The sequence below is a fragment of the Cynocephalus volans genome, chromosome 9, assembly GCF_027409185.1.
Source record: "Cynocephalus volans isolate mCynVol1 chromosome 9, mCynVol1.pri, whole genome shotgun sequence".
Classification (NCBI taxonomy): Eukaryota; Metazoa; Chordata; class Mammalia; order Dermoptera; family Cynocephalidae; genus Cynocephalus; species Cynocephalus volans.
This window is the reverse complement of record NC_084468.1, coordinates 28,624,890-28,641,383: the sequence shown is the minus strand read 5'-3', so window position 1 is coordinate 28,641,383 and position 16,494 is coordinate 28,624,890.

The window sequence follows — 16,494 nt, the reverse complement described above, 5'->3', positions numbered from 1 at the left end:
ACAGATCTTCAGAATCAGGAAGCTCACAGATCCCCAAATGAATTCAACCCAAAAATGTCTTCTCCAAGGCATGTTATAGTCAAATTGGCAAAACTCAAAGACAAATAGAGAATCTTAAAAGCTGCAAGAGAAAAGCATCAAATCACCTATAAGGGAGCGCCAATCAGACTAACATCAGACTTTTCATCACAAACCCTAAAAGCCAGAAAGGAATGGGATGATATATTCAAAATACTAAAAGACAGAGATTGCCAGCCAAAAATACTCTACCCCGCAAGGCTATCCTTCCAAAATGAAGGGCAAATATTATATTTCTCAGACAAACAAAAACTGTGGCAGTTCACTACCACATGACCACCCTTACAAGAAATACTCAAGGGAGTACTGGGTTTGGTTCCTGAAAAATAACTACCACTGCCATAAAAACCCATGAAAAATCAAAACCCACTAGTATAATAAAAATGGCATTCATGAAGAGAAAACAAACAAACAAAAAGGCTATCTACATCCCAGGAAACCAACAAATACAGAAAACAAACCTTAAATCAGAAAGTAAGGAACAAAAGACACCTAAGACATCTGAACAATAATCAATAAAATGCTAGAATTAAATCAACACTTTTCAATATCAACTCCTAATGTAAAAGGCTTAAATTCCTCAATCAAAAGACACAGACTGGCTGACTGGAGGACCCAACTATATGCTGCCTTCAAGAGACCCACCTCAACCATAAAGATTCACATAGACTAAGAGTGAAAGGATGGAAAAAAATTTACCATGCAAACAGAAAATAAAAACAAGCTGGAGTAGCTATTCTTATATCTGATAAAATAGACTTTAAACTAAAAACCATAAAAAGAGATAATGAGGGACACTACATAATGATAAAAGGATTGATCCATCAGGAAGACAGAACAATCATAAATACATATGCACCCAATGTCAGAGTAGCCAGATTTATAAAACAAATTCTATTAGACCTAAAGAAGGAAATAGACACTAATACCATAATAGCAGGGGACCTGAACACCCCACTGTCAATATTGGACTGATCATCTAGGCAAAGAATCAGTAGAGAAACACAAGATCTAAACAAGACTCTAGACCAATTGGAATTGGCAGATATCTACAGAACATTCCATCCAACAACCTCTGAATATTCATTCTTCTCATCAGCACATGGATCATTCTCCAGGATAGATCAAATATTAGGTCACAAATCAAGTCTCAACAAATTCAAAAAAATTGGAATTATCCCATGTATTTTCTCAGACCACAAAGGATTAAAATTAGAAAGCAATAACAAATGAAATTCTGGAAACTATACAAACACATGGAAATTAAACAGCATTCCACTTAATGACATATGGGTCCAAGAAGAAATCAAGCAGGAAATCAAAAAAAATTATTGAAACTAATGAAAATAGTTATATATCATACCAAACCCTGTGGGATACTGCAAAAGCAGTACTTGGGGGATATTTATCTCATTAAATGCTCACATCAGAAGAATAGAAAGATGGCAAGTGAAAAACACAACATTTCACCTTAAAGAACTAGAAAAACAAGAACAATCCAAACCTAAAGTTAGCAGATGGAAAGAAATCAGTAAGATCAGAGCAGAACTTAATGAAAATGAAACACACACACAAAAAAAAATACAAAAGATCAACGAATCAAAAAGTTGGTTTTATGAAAAGATAAATAAAACTGACAAACCATTAGCATGGCTAACTAAAAAAAGAAGAGAGAAGATCCAAATAATACAAATTAGAAATGAAAAAGGTGATATTACAACTGATACATCTGAAATACAAGGAATCATTTGAGACTACTATAAACAACTATATGCCAACAAATTTGAAAATCTGGAGGAAATGGATAAATTTCTGGACACACAAAAGCTCCCAAAACTGAACCAAAAAGACATAAAAAATCTGAACAGACCAATAACAATAAAGGAGATTGAAGCTGTTATCAGAAGGCTCCCAACAAAGAAAAGCCCAGGAACAGATGGATTCACAGCAGAATTTTACCAAACATTCAAAGAGGAATTGACACCAATTCTTTACAAACTATTCCAAAAGAATGAAACAGAGGCAAATCTCCCAAATTCATTCTATGAAGCAAACATCATCCTGATACCAAAACCAGGTAAAGATATAACTAAAAATGAAAACTACAGGCCAATATCCTTGATGAATATAGAAGCAAAAATCCTCACTAAAATATTAGCAAGCAGAAAACAGCAACACATACAAAAAATTATTCACCACAATGAAGTGGGATTCATCCCAAGGATGCAAGGTTGGTTCAACATACGCAAATCAATAAATGTGATACATCATATTAATAAAATCAAGCACAAGTACCATATTGTCATCTATATAGATGCTGAAAAAGCATTTGATAAAATTCAACATTCATTCATGACAAAGACCCTCTATAAGTTAGGTATAGATAGGAATTATCTCAACATAATTAAAGCCATAAATTATAAACCCACTGCCAATAACATCCTGAATGGGGAAAAGCTGAAAGCTTTTCCTTTAAGAACAGGAACTAGACAAGGATGCCCACTCTCACCACTCCTATTCAACATAGTGTTGGAAGTACTAGCCAGAGCAATCAGAGAAGAGAAGGAAATAAAGGGCATCCATATTGGAAAAGATGAAGTCAAACTGTCCCTGTTTGCAGATGACATGATCCTATATATTGAACAGCCTAAAGCCTCTACAAAAAAAAACTCTTGGAGTTGATAAATGATTTCAGCAAAGTAGCAGGATACAAAGTCAACACACAAAAATCAGTAGCATTTCTATTCTCCAATTGTGAACGTGCAGAAAGAGAAATCAAGAAAGCCTGCCCATTTACAATAGCCACCAAAAATAAAATACTTAGGAATTGAATTGACCAAGGATGTAAAAAATCTCTATAATGAGAACTGCAAACCACTGCTGAGAGAAATTAGAGAGGATACAAGAAGATGGAAATATATCCCATGCTCTTGGATTGGAAGAATCAACATTGTGAAAATGTCCATACTACCCAAAGTGATATACAAATGTAATGCAATCCCCATCAAAATTCCAATGACATTTTTCTCAGAAATAGAAAGAACTATCCAGACATTTATATGGAATACCAAAAGACCATGCATAGCCAAAGCAATGCTGAGCAAAAATAAAGCTGGAGGCATAACACTACCTGACTTTAAACAATACTACAAAGCTATAATAACCAAAACATCATGGTAGTGGCATAAAAACAGACACACCAATCAATGGAATAGAATAGAGAATACAGAAATCAACCCAGACACCTACAGCCATCTGATCTTTGACAAAGGCACCAAACCTATACACTGAGGAAGAGACTGCCTCTTCAGCAAATGGTGCTGGGATTATTGGACACCTTTCACCATATACTAAAATCAACTCAAAATGGATTAAAGAATTAAATATACACCCTGAAACAATAAAACTTCTTAAAGAGAACATAGGAGAAACACTTCAGGAAGTAGGACTGGACACAGACTTCATGAATATGACCCCAAAAGCATGGGCAACCAAAGGAAAAATAAACAAATGGGATCATATCAAACTAAAAAGCTTCTGCACAGCAAAAGACACAATTAACAGAGTTAAAAGACAACCAACAGAGTGGGAGAAAATATTTGCAAAATATACATCTGACAAAGGATTAATATCAAGAATATACAAGGAACTCAAACAACTTTACAAGAAAAAAACAGGCAACCCAATCAAAAAATGGGCAAAAGAGCTAAACAGGCATCTCTCTAAGGAAGATATACGAACGGCCAACAGACATATGAAAAAATGCTCAACATCACTCAGCATTTGGGAAATGCAAATCCACACTGAGATACCATCTCCCTCCAGTGAGGATAGCTAATATCCAAAAGACTGTGAATGATAAATGCTGGTGAGTTTGTGGAGAAAAAGGAGCTCTCATACACTGTTGGTAGGACTGCAAAATGGTGCAGCCTCTATGGAAAATGGTATGAAACAATTTCAGATAGATCTACCATATGACCCCACTATCCCACTGCTGGGAATATACCCAGAGGAATGGAAATCATCAAGTCGAAGGTATACCTGTTCCCCAATGTTCATTTCAGCACTCTTTACAATAGCTAAAAGTTGGAACCAGCCTAAATGTCCATCTTCAGATGAGTGGATACAGAAAAGGTGGTACATCTACACAATGGAATACTACTCTGCTATAAAAAACAATGAAATACTGCCATTTGTAACAACATGGATGGACCTAGAGGAATTATATTAAGTGAAAGGAGTCAGGCACAGAAAGAGAATTATCACCTGTTCTCACTTATTGGTGGGAGCTAAAAATAAATAAATAAATACACAAAAAAATGGGGGGGAGTGAAGAAGACACAACAATTACAATTCCTTGAAACTGATTCGACAGCGAACAGAAAGGACATTGTTGGGAGGGAGGGGGAGAGGGAAGAGGGAGGGAGGTTTCGGTAATGGGCCACAATAATCAACCACATTGTATATTGACAAAATAAAATTAAATTAAAAAAAAAAAAAAAACCTTTTCTGAGTTTCTCCTGATAAGCCTGAGAAACAGAAAACTAAGATCCAGAACATTATCACTGGCTAAATTCCAGGACAAAATTTGCCTATCATGTACAGAATTCAGCAAGTGTTAAAACAGAATGATGTTAGGGAAAGAATTGAGGTCACTTGGAGATTTTGTTTTTCTTATGCAATTTAGCCAGTCTAGCTAAGTTTAAATATTTGAGAATTTAATGCAAAACTCATCTGAAACAGAAACTGAAAGAAAAAAAAAAAGGTAAAAAAGGCTATTTGAAAATTAGACTGCTATGAAAAATACTTCCGGAGCTATCAGCATACATTTTTGCCTGGATTTACTGGTGGTCAAACAGGATTATATTTGTCTCCACTAGAGGTTTTTAAACTTACAGTTATGAACCCAGCCCTAAAAAGAATGATTTTTGATCATGTAATTTTTAGATAAATGAGGCTAATTTATTACTGTTGATGTATTAACAAAATACCTGGAACTGGGTGATTTAAAAGAAAATAAAATTTATTACACACAGTTTTAGAGGTTAGGAAATCCGAAGTCCAGGGAACACATCTCGTGAGGGTCTAGGGGGTGGCAACAGTGACCCACGTGTCTCACATGGCAGAAAATGGCAGAGCAGAAAGAGCAAAGATACAGCTCCTCCTGAACATTCATTTTTAAAGACCTCCAAACCACACCCATAACCACCATTTTTAGTCCATTTAGTACAGCATGGTCCTACAATCTAAGCACCTCTTCAAGGCCCCACTTTTCAATTACTGTAATAGGATTTCACACCCTCTTGCAACTGTCACAGTGGAGGTCAAGTTTTGGGGGGGACACTCAATCCAAGGCAGTTGGTGAGAAAGGAATCAGTATGTAAGAGAAGAGGATATGTGAAGAAAGCCATAGATATGGAGAAGTAGTTGTGGTTGAGAAGGTTAAAAATGAAAGATAATACTTTTGGGTGAGAAAGTATCTTGTGTAGTCAATTTTTGTCCTGGTGCAAAATGATTGGTTATTTAGGAAAGAGGCAGTATAGGACAAAGCATGTCGTTGAATGTCTGAGTAAGCAGTAATAATTGTTTGTGATTAGTGAATTTATGAAAGATTATTTTGTGTGATTAAGTTGGCTATAGTCAAAAGTGAATTAGCTAATTTTTTCTAAAGATTGAACTTTGATATTAAAAAGACACTGATACAGAACTACATTTCCCCTATGTTAGAACAAGATTTTCTTGAAGTATTGATCAGATTCTTAGGAAAATCGCAAAAAGTTTTGATTTTTCTCTAAAGGCATCTACAATCAGATTCATGGAAAAGACTCTAGTAATTATTCTTAAACACAGGTTTCAAGTAACTTTAAGATCAGTGGACAAAATAAAATTTTTCTAGAGCTCTAATAAGAAATCTGATAGATTTATGAAACTGCTAATCAAGATCAAGCAAAGCAAAAATTAATGACATGAAGTTAAATGACTGATAAAGATAATGTTTTGTAACTTTCATTGTTGGTTCTTTACTTAACCGTTTTGTTTTCCAGATTTAAGGAAACATTCTCTCTTTACCTCCCTATAACTTAGAGCAATGTGGTAAAACATACTTTATGAACAAAGATGGAAACATTTGCTTTTTTTCTCTCCCTATTTGATTTCACCAAAATTTTAAAACTGTTTTTGAGTATCCTGATTTTTATGACAATATGGTTATTTGCATAAGTTTAATAAGAATTTGCTCTCTCTTTATAACGGGATACGATTGGAAACATTGGTTATAAAATAGCATATTTCTCCTAAGTTCCTGACCCCACCTCGTGCTGCCCTAATTTGCCCTGACCGCTGTTTCATCTTTCCCCCCAACATGGGACATGAGGACCTGGGAATGAGCCTTCCCAGAGCCAAGGGATCTCTATGAAGAAAAGTAAGATATTTTCAATCAGAAAATTGATCATCAATGCTCTCATGAGTAATGTTTTGATCAAAAAGGGAAAAATTATGTCTTGGCCACACAAGCAGTTCTCTTAAGTATTCACAGCCTTGAAGGAGGGGCTCATCACCTGGATGAGACACTGTGCTCCTAAACAAAGGATTCACATATGTTCTGAACATTTTTTTTTTCCTGCATATAAATTCTAAAGTGTTTTATTAGATTTGTTTTTATGGATTAATCTATCTATCTTTCCTTTTTTTTAATTGGTTTGAATATTCATAGGGTACAAAGCTGACTGTCACCACTCACGTCCAAGATGTTAAGGCGAGATCAATACTGTCAGCATGCCTATTACCACAAATTGTGAATATACCCCACGTCCCCCACCCAATTAATCCCTGATCTCCGTCCCCATTCCACTTTCCCTACTCCACTTTGTATCCCTAGGTATATTCTCTTCCTCTACAAGTCCAGTGCACCACTGTGGTCTTCCTTTCCTTCCTTCTCTTTTAGCTCCCACTTATGAGTGAGTACATATGGTATTAATCCCTCTGTGCTTGTTTCACTCAATGTAAGTTTCTCCAAGCTTATCCATGTTGTTGCAAATAGAAGAATTTCATTCTTTTTTTTCATGGCAGAATAGTATTCCATGGTGTATATATACCACAGTTTCCTTATCCAATCATCCATTGATGGACATTTAGGTTGGTTCCATGTCTTGGCTATTGTAAACAGAGCTACGATGAACATGGGAGTGCAGGTATCCCTTCGACATGATGATTTCCATTCTTCTGGGTATATACCCAGAAGTGGAATTGCTTGATCGTATGGAAGATCTATCTGTAGTTGTTTGAGAAACCTCCATACTGTTTTCCATAGTGGTTCTGAACATTTCTGATGTACCAATTAATGTATAGCTTGCTAACTCCAAGTAAGCCACTTGTTGTCAATCAATTGTTAAGACAATAGATAAACAAATGCCCTTAGTTCCTCCTCCACTCCAGCTGAGTAGCAAAAGTTATGTCCTCCATCAGATCAAATAGCTTCATTCCAAATTAACCCCTACTATGTCCTGACCCAGCTCAAAGCAGTAGGAGGAGTTGTCTGTCCCATTCTATAGAAATAGAAGGAACAACTGACAATGGGGAAATTGTTGGAGTGAGCAGGACTAAAGCCGTGTTGGGACCTAAAACCACATGGGCTCTAAAAGATTTTAAAAAGATAGTTTTTTCCTCGGCATACATTTCTCTGAGTTCCCTCTTTTCCCATGGATATTTGATATTTTGAACCTTGGTTTGGGGGCAAGATAACATTATTTACATAATGTAAAGTTGTTTTCCAGTCAGTTTGAAGCTGCAGATGTGCATATATTACCTAGACCCTGAGATAAGGATGGGAGAAGAAACCAGATGGAGCCTTGGTGAGACGTTGCACCTGAGACCTTGCATGAAGCCCTCACTGCTCATGTGCCCCTCCCTCCTGTTTTTCATGTCCCACGTTCCACTCCCTCATTCCCCTCTTTACAAATCCCTCAGTACACCTGAGTCTTTGAGGTGGTTTAGCCTAGCCATTCTCCTGCAGGTTTGCCCATCCAGTTGGGGGTGGTGTGGCACCTTGTTTGTAAGCAAATTGTGTGTGGGGGGGTGGAGCTAGTGCACCTGCATGGTGCCAGAACTTGGCTGGCAACTGCCTCAGGTGTCTGCCATGCTGCACGACCATGCTCTCTGACCTATGGCTCCAAGGACCTGTTTGCCAGTTCCTTAGCTCATAGACCTGTGTGTAAGGGGTCTGGTGACCTGGCCTGGCATGTGAGGGGTCTGGGGACCCAGTCTGTGAACAGGCTTGAGAGGTCTGTGGGCTCCAGACCCAGCCCTAGCTCGATAATTGGCCCAGTCAGCAGGATTAGAGGCAGGTAAAAAGAGTCCGACAGTGGCCCAAAACAACCTTTAGCTGAACTGCATCAGTGTCTTAGTGCTTCATGGAAGGCAAAACTTAAAAGCAATGAACTAGGATATTCAGCAAAATAAATCTCTAAGGAAAGTGTCCAGGGTGCTGTGTGGATACCCTTGACTGTTCATAGACAAAAGCAAATTAAAGAATAAAATATTTAATAAAAAGCAAAGCAGAATTTAAAGATTTGTGAAATTCTCAACCAGGCCATGTAAAGAATAGAAAAGCATGATCAGGAGAGAATACCAAGGGTGTGGCCTAGTAAACTCTTGATAAGGAGATTAGTACATTAGTACAGATGTAAGAAAGCTGGATGCTATTCATGAAGACAATGGAAGAATGACCCTGAAAGCATTTTGGAAATCTTTGAGGATGCCCCACCCATTAAAGGTGCAGAGTGCCAGGGTCTTGATGGCAGAAGTTTTCAAAGGAGGGGCCCAGAATGCCCATGAGCCACTGGGGCTGGCTGCACAGGGCCATCTCAAGTTTTTTTTACTACATTTGAGTGCAGTACTTTTTGATGCCCTAGCTGTGGCTCAAGCAGGCCCAGGTTACCTCTCCAAAACGCACAAGCAGTAAACCTTGGTGGTACCTCTGTAGTGCCAACTCTATAGGCACATAGAGTGCAGGATCTAAGAGGCATGACTACTTCTATCTAGATTTCAAAGGGTGCCTTGGAGAGCCTTGGGACCCAGGGGGAGAACTACTGTAGGAGTGAGGCCACTGCAAAAAGCCACCAGTAGGGCACTGTCTCCTGTCACTGTGGGAGCAGAGCCACTGCAGTGTGACCCCACCTCACCAATACTTAGTGCAGCCAGGGGACAGCATTGCTCTTGAGACCCTAGACCTGTAGAGCCACAAGCATACAACAGCAGTTTGGGAGAGCCTCCAGCACTGAATTCTACCCCATGGAAATGACTGCATAAGTTGCATCCAGAAAAGCCATGGGGGTGGAACTTTTTAGAGCCATGGGTCAGAACTACCTGGAAGGCAAGACATGGAATCAAAAAAAGTTATACTGAAACCTTAAGATTTAATGTTTGCCCTGCTGGATTTTAGAGTCTCTTGCGATCTGTTACCCCTTTATTTTTTCCTATTGCTCCTTTTTGGAATGGGAATATCTATTCTACATCTGTCCCACCACTGTACTTGAAAACACATAACTTGTCCAGCCTTACAGGTTTATAGCTGGAGAGAAATTTGCCTCAGGATGAATAGTACCTTGAGTCTCACTCATGTCTGATTTAGATGAGACTCTGGACTTTAGACCTTTGGGCTGGCGCTGGAATGAGTTGAGACTTTTGAGGCTACTGAGATGGAATGAATGTATTCTGCATGTGATAAAAATACAAATTTTGGGGGACTGGAATGGTATGGTCTCAATTTGTTCCCCAAAATTCATACGTTGAAATGTTCATACATTGAAATGTAGTTCAGTGTGATAATATTAAGTGGCAGGGTTTTCAGAAGATGATTAGGCCATGAGGGCATAACTCTTATTAACAGGATTAATGTCCATTAAAAGAAACTTCAGAGAACTGTCTGCCCCTTTTGCCCTTTCATATTCCACAAGGTGAGGACAAAGCAACAGGAAAGAGAGAACAAGCCTTCACCACACACCAAATCTGCCAGCCTGCTGCCTTGAACTTAAACTTCCGAGTTTCTAGAACTGCGAGAAATAAATTTCTGTTGTTTATAAATGACCCAGTCCAAGGCATTTTGTTACAGCATCCCAGAACACACTAAAGCAGAGTGGGTCCTTAATAATTCACAGCTTTTAAGGAATTTGCTCATTTTATCTACGTTGTCGAATTTATTGACCAAAAGTATTCCATAATATTCCCTTATTGTTCATTTAATATATGTGCGATTTATAGTGTAACCTCTCTCATTCTTGATTCATAATTTGTGCCTCTTCACTTTTTTTTCCTGATTTATCTGTCTACAGGTTTACCAATTTTATATATCATTTTAAATACCCATACTGTGCTTAAATTGATTTTCTTCTATTCTTTTTCTTTCTTTCTTATTTGAATAATTTCTGTTCTGATCTTTATTATTTCTCTTAGTCTACTTATTTTTTTTATTTTCTCCTCTTTTTCTACTTTCTTAAGGTGGAAGCTGAGATCATTCACCTGGAACCTTCCCTGTTTTCTAATATAAGTGTCTAACATAAGTGCCAAATATTTCCATCTAAGCCTAGCATTATCTGTATTCTACACATTTTAATATTGTAGGTTTTCATTTTCATTTACGTAAAAATATTTTCTAAGTTTTCTTTTGAACTGTTCATTGGCCTATGTGTCATTTAGAAATGTACTACCTGTGTATCAAATATTTGCAGATTATCAAAATAGATTTCTGTTATTAACTTTGAATTTAACTCCATTTTGTTCTGAGAGAATACATTTTAAATTGGTTTGAAATAATTTGAAACTTTCTTGTGATGCAAAATATGGTTTCTCATATAAATGTTTTATGCTTACTTGAAAATGATATGAATTCTGCTATCATTGGTTGGAGTGCTCAAAAAATGTCAATTAGGTATATTCAGCTGGTGGTATTGCTCAAAATATATATATTCTACTATTTTTTTTTGTACTTTTCTACTGCGGTTGAAATCTTTGACTGCAAGTGGATTTGTTTATTTCCCATTTCGTTTTTATTTGTTTTTGTTTCACATATTTTAAAGCACTGGTATATAAGAGCATAAATATTAAAAGTGTTTATGTTCTCTGTATGTATTAAATCTTTTATCAGTACATATGACTCTCTTTTTCTCAGGTAGTATTTTTGTTCTTAAATATTCTGTGACATTAATATAGCCCCTTCGGTTTTCTTTGATTATTTTTAGCATGGTATATATATTTATTCATCCGCTTACTGTTAACCTATTTATGTATTTCTGTTAATGTGGATTTCCTGTAAGCAGTAGATTTATACCTTGTGTTTCTTATCACATAGGGCCAACTTTCAGTTGTGATGTTTAGACAACTTACATTAACGTGATAATCTATGTGATTAGGTTTAAGCCTGCCATCTTGCTGCTTGTTTTCTATTTTGTACTTTGTTCTTTCTTTCTCTCCTTTCTGTCTACTTTTGTGTTGGGTATCTTTTTTTTTTAGGATTTGATTTTACCTCTTTTGCTGGCTTATTATTCGTAACTTTTAAAAAAGTGTTTGCTTTACTGTGACTTGTATACAGCTATTAATTATTTGCAGTCTACCTTTGGATAACAAAATATTGCATCATGTGAACCGTAATCATTTTACAACAGAACAGTTCTATTTCTCCTCCCATACTTGTGTCACTATGGTCATATATGTTACCTCTACATATGTTAAAAGCACACAGAACAGTATTATATTATTATTTTTGCATAAACAGTAAACCATCTTTTCCAAAAAGTATTTTTCACTTATGTACAAATTTGCTAGTTTAAATGCTCTTCATTTCTTTCTATAGGTACAGATCATCATCTAGTATCATTTTTCTATTCCTCAAAATACTTCTTATTATGTATTTATTGCATGCCTACTGGTGATGATTCCTTTATCTTATGTAATTCTGAAAATTTATTTTTACATTCATTTTGAAATATCTTTCCCACTTGGTATAGAATTTTAGGTTGACAGTTTTTTGTTTCTTGTCTTGTTTTTAACATTCCTTACAAATTATACCCCTCTGTCCTGTGTCTTGCATTATTTCCAGAGAGAAATCTGATCTTAATCTTAGATTTGCTCCTCTTTGTGCAATACATCATTTTTTGAAGAGTTTTAAAATTTCTCTTTATTACTGATTTTAAGAAATATCATTTCTACTCCAACAGCAAACTAGCAGGAAAAGAAATCAAGAAAGCTAGCCTGTTTGCAATAGTCACCAAAAAAATAAAATAACTAGGAATTAACTTAACCAAGAATATGAAAGATCTACAATGAGAACTACAAATCAATATTAATAGAAATTAAAGAGGACACAAAAAGATGGAAAGACATTCCATGCTCTTGGATGGGAAGAATTAACATTGTGAAAATGTCCATTCTACCCAAAGTGATCTACAGATTCAATGCAATCTGCATCGAAATACCAATGACATTCTTCACAAAAATAGAAAGAAAAAAAAATAGCATTCATATGGAACAACAAAAGATCTTGGATAGCCAAAGCAATCCTGAGCAATAAATAAATAAAGATGGAGGCATAACACTACCTGACTTCAAATTATACTGCAAAGCTATAGTAACCAAAACAGCATGTTACTGGCATAAATACAGACACTCAGACCAATGGAAGATCCAGAAATCAACCCACAAACCTATAGCCAACTGATCTTTTACAAAGGCACCAAGAACATACATTGGGGAAAAGACTGCCTCTTCAATAAATGGTGCTGGGAAAATTGGACCTCTATATGCAGAAGAATGAAACTGGACTTGTTCCTCTTGCCATATACCAAAATCAGCTCAAAAATGGATTAAAGACTTAAATATAAGACCTGAAATTATAAAATTTCTAAAAGAAAATCCAGGGGAAACACTTTAAGAGGTAGGATTAGGAAAAGACTATAAATATGAGCCCAAAAGCACAGGTAACAAAAGGAAAGATAAACAAATGAGATAATATCAAACTAAAGTGCTACTGCACAGCCAAAGAAACAATAAAGAGTGAAAAGACAACGTCCAAAAATGGGAGAAAATATTTGCAAAATATGCATCCAACAAAGAATTAATATTCAGAATACACAAGGAACTTAAACAACTTAACAATAAAAAAAAAATCACCTGACTAAAAAATGGGCAAAGGAACTGAATACTCATTTCTCAAAGGAAGATATAAAAATGGCCAACAGACACATGAAAAAATGCTCATCACTCAGCATCAGGGAAATGCAAATCACAACCACATTAAAATATCATCTCACCCCAGTTAGACTGGTTATTATCAAAATGATGGAGAACAACAAATGCTAGTGAGGATGCAGAGAAAAGGGCATCCTCCTGCACTGTTGGTGGGACTGTAAATTGGTGCAGCTATTATGGAAAATGGTATGGAGATTGCTCAAACAGCTACAGATAGAACTGCCATATAATCCAGCAGTTCCACTGCTGGGAATATACTGAAAGGAATGGAAAATATTATGTCAAAGAAATACCTGCACTCCCATGTTTATTACAACTCTATTTACAATAGCCAAGAGTTGGAACCAACCTAAATGTCCATCATCAGACAATTGGATAAGGAAAATGTGGCATATCTACACAATTAAATATTATTCTGCCACAAAAAAGAATGAAATACTGCCATTTGTAGCAATATGGATGAACTTAGAGAAACTCATGTTAAGTGAAATAAGGCAGGCACAGGAAGAGAAATACTGTATCTCCTAACTCATAAGTGGGAGATAAAAAATAAGCATATAAATTAAAAAAAAGAAAGAAAGATACAACAATCACAATAATATGTTGAACTTTCAAATGAAGAACCAAAGAGCTTCTGCACAGCAAAGGAAACAATCAAAAGAGTGAAAAGACATCCTACAGAATGGGAGAAAATATTTACAAAGTATGCATCTGACAAGGAATTAATATCCAGAATATACAAAGAGCTCTGACAACTCTACAACAAAAACACAAATAATCCAATTAAAAAATGGGCAAAGGAGCTGAATAGACATTTCTCAAAGGAAGACATACAAATGGCCAACAGGTATATGAAAAAAATGCTCAACATCACTAATCATCAGGGAAATGCAAATCAAAACCACTTTGAGATATCACCTCACCCCAATCAGACTGTCTATTATAAAAAAGAGAATGAATAACAAATGCTGGTGAGGATGTGGAGAGAGAGGAACCCTCCTGCACTGTTGGTGGGACTGTAAATTAGTACAGCCACTATGGAGAGCAGTATGGAGGTTCCTGAAACAACTACAGATAGAACTTTCATATGATCCAGCAATCCTACTCCTGGGGATCTATCCAGAGGACTGGAAAACATCTGGTCAAAGAGACACCTTCACTCCCATGTTCATTGCAGCTCTGTTTACAATAGTCAGGCGATGGAACCAGCCTAAATGTCCGTCAATGGATGTGTGGATAAGGAAATTGTGGTGTATATATACACAATGGAATACTACTCAGTCATAAAAAAGAATAAAATCCTACCATTTGCAGCAACATGGATGAGCCTGGAGAAAATTATCATATGTGAAACAACCCAGGTACAGAAAGAGAAGTACTGCATCTTCTCACTCATAACTGGGAGCTGAATCCATAGATAAACAATTGAACAATAAAGAGAGACAGAAAAAGAAAGAAACAACAATCACTGTAATATGTTGAACTTTTAGAAAACTAGAGGTGGAAAAGGAGAGGGGAGGGGAAGTGGGAGGGGGGCTAATGAGGAATTGGTCAGAGGACACAAAGAATGATTGCATATTGTAGTGATGAATAAGCTGACTATGCTGGTCTAACCACCACACGTTCTACACAATTATTGAAAATCGACATTGTACCCCACGTGTATGTGCAATTAAAAAAAAAATAGACAAGTCAATATGGACAAATTTATTCCTTTTGTTTGGTGAAAATTTAGAGCATTCTTGATTCTTGTTCTATTTTCTCATCCTCCATCATCAAAATGTGTTGATGGTTCTCTGGAAGTTTATGCTTAAATGTAATTTAGCATTCTTCCAGTTGTGATGTCAGCAGACTGAGCGTCAACTGTTATCTTTAATTCACCTCTAAACCTGTGTCCATTCTGTACCATTTAACTTGTTACTTTTTATTCTTATGGTTTAATTTCATTAAGTAAACATACTAATGAAATACTGAAATACTTTTTTCACTCTGCCGTCTCTCACAATCTTCTTAATTCTACTGAATTCTCTATAACTAATTTCTCTCCATTATCTCATCCTCCTCTACCATTTACCTCTAGGGAGATCGTTCCTAATTTCAATTTATGTTTTGAATTCTTCCTGAATTTTATACCTCATTTTTAACTGTCACAGGCATATCTACTAGACTGCCCCACTGACTTCTCACAGTTTCACAACTCTATCAACTCCTTTATTTTTATGCTAGCAAATAAACTCTTTGAGGATCGTACTGAAGTTTCTCATATTTGTATGTCTTCCAATCCTTTGCACAGTTGGTGTATAGAATTGAAATTTAATAAAACTTTGGTTTACTGGGGAAAAAATGTCAATTTATTTTATTGACTTATTCCAAAACCAAATAAATTCCTCTTGTTTAAAGTGGCAGGTGATTATACATCTTTGTAATTTATATCAAATACCTTTTTAGAGAAAAATGACACAGTGGAAGTGTTGAAACATACATTCCTTATGAATCTTTAGTACTGTCACTATCATTTTTTCTTTTTTGCAGTTCTTCATAGGTGATTTACAATGGGTTGGAAATATCTTTTGCACTTTATTCATGACTATGAATCAGTTCACTTCTTCTAGAACGTGGTTATAAAGTTTTATCCAAAAATATTTAATCATTTTTTTTCCACCACCGTATCCCCCATCTACTGAGCTCATTCCTTCCTCCTGCTTTTGCACATACACCACCTTTTCACTTGTCTTTGGAGTAAGTAATAGACACCTCTTTTTCCCCTAATACTATACTGTATGTAATTCTGAACTTGTTCACATTTATTACAGTAAAACATAAGTATGAAATATTTGATTCTCCTTTAAATAATAGTGAGCAAAGCACATATTCCGTTCTAATAATATATTTATTTCTATGTAGTATTTTTTATTTTGAATAATTAAAATGAATGACTTGAAGAACATCTCTAGTAGATAGCAATTGTTAATTTTAACTAGGTTAAAATTTAAAGGTTGTCCTTTCTCAGACTGGCTTTTGCTTCCATATACACTGAGTATTTTTTTACTCGGGCTTATTTTCTGAATATGCTTGTAAATGAATATTTGAACATTGGAATTTCTGTTATGAAATTGTTGTAATCCTTTTTAGAAAGATTGAGCAAATTGGATCAATCTCTATTTCTTTAGCATTGAA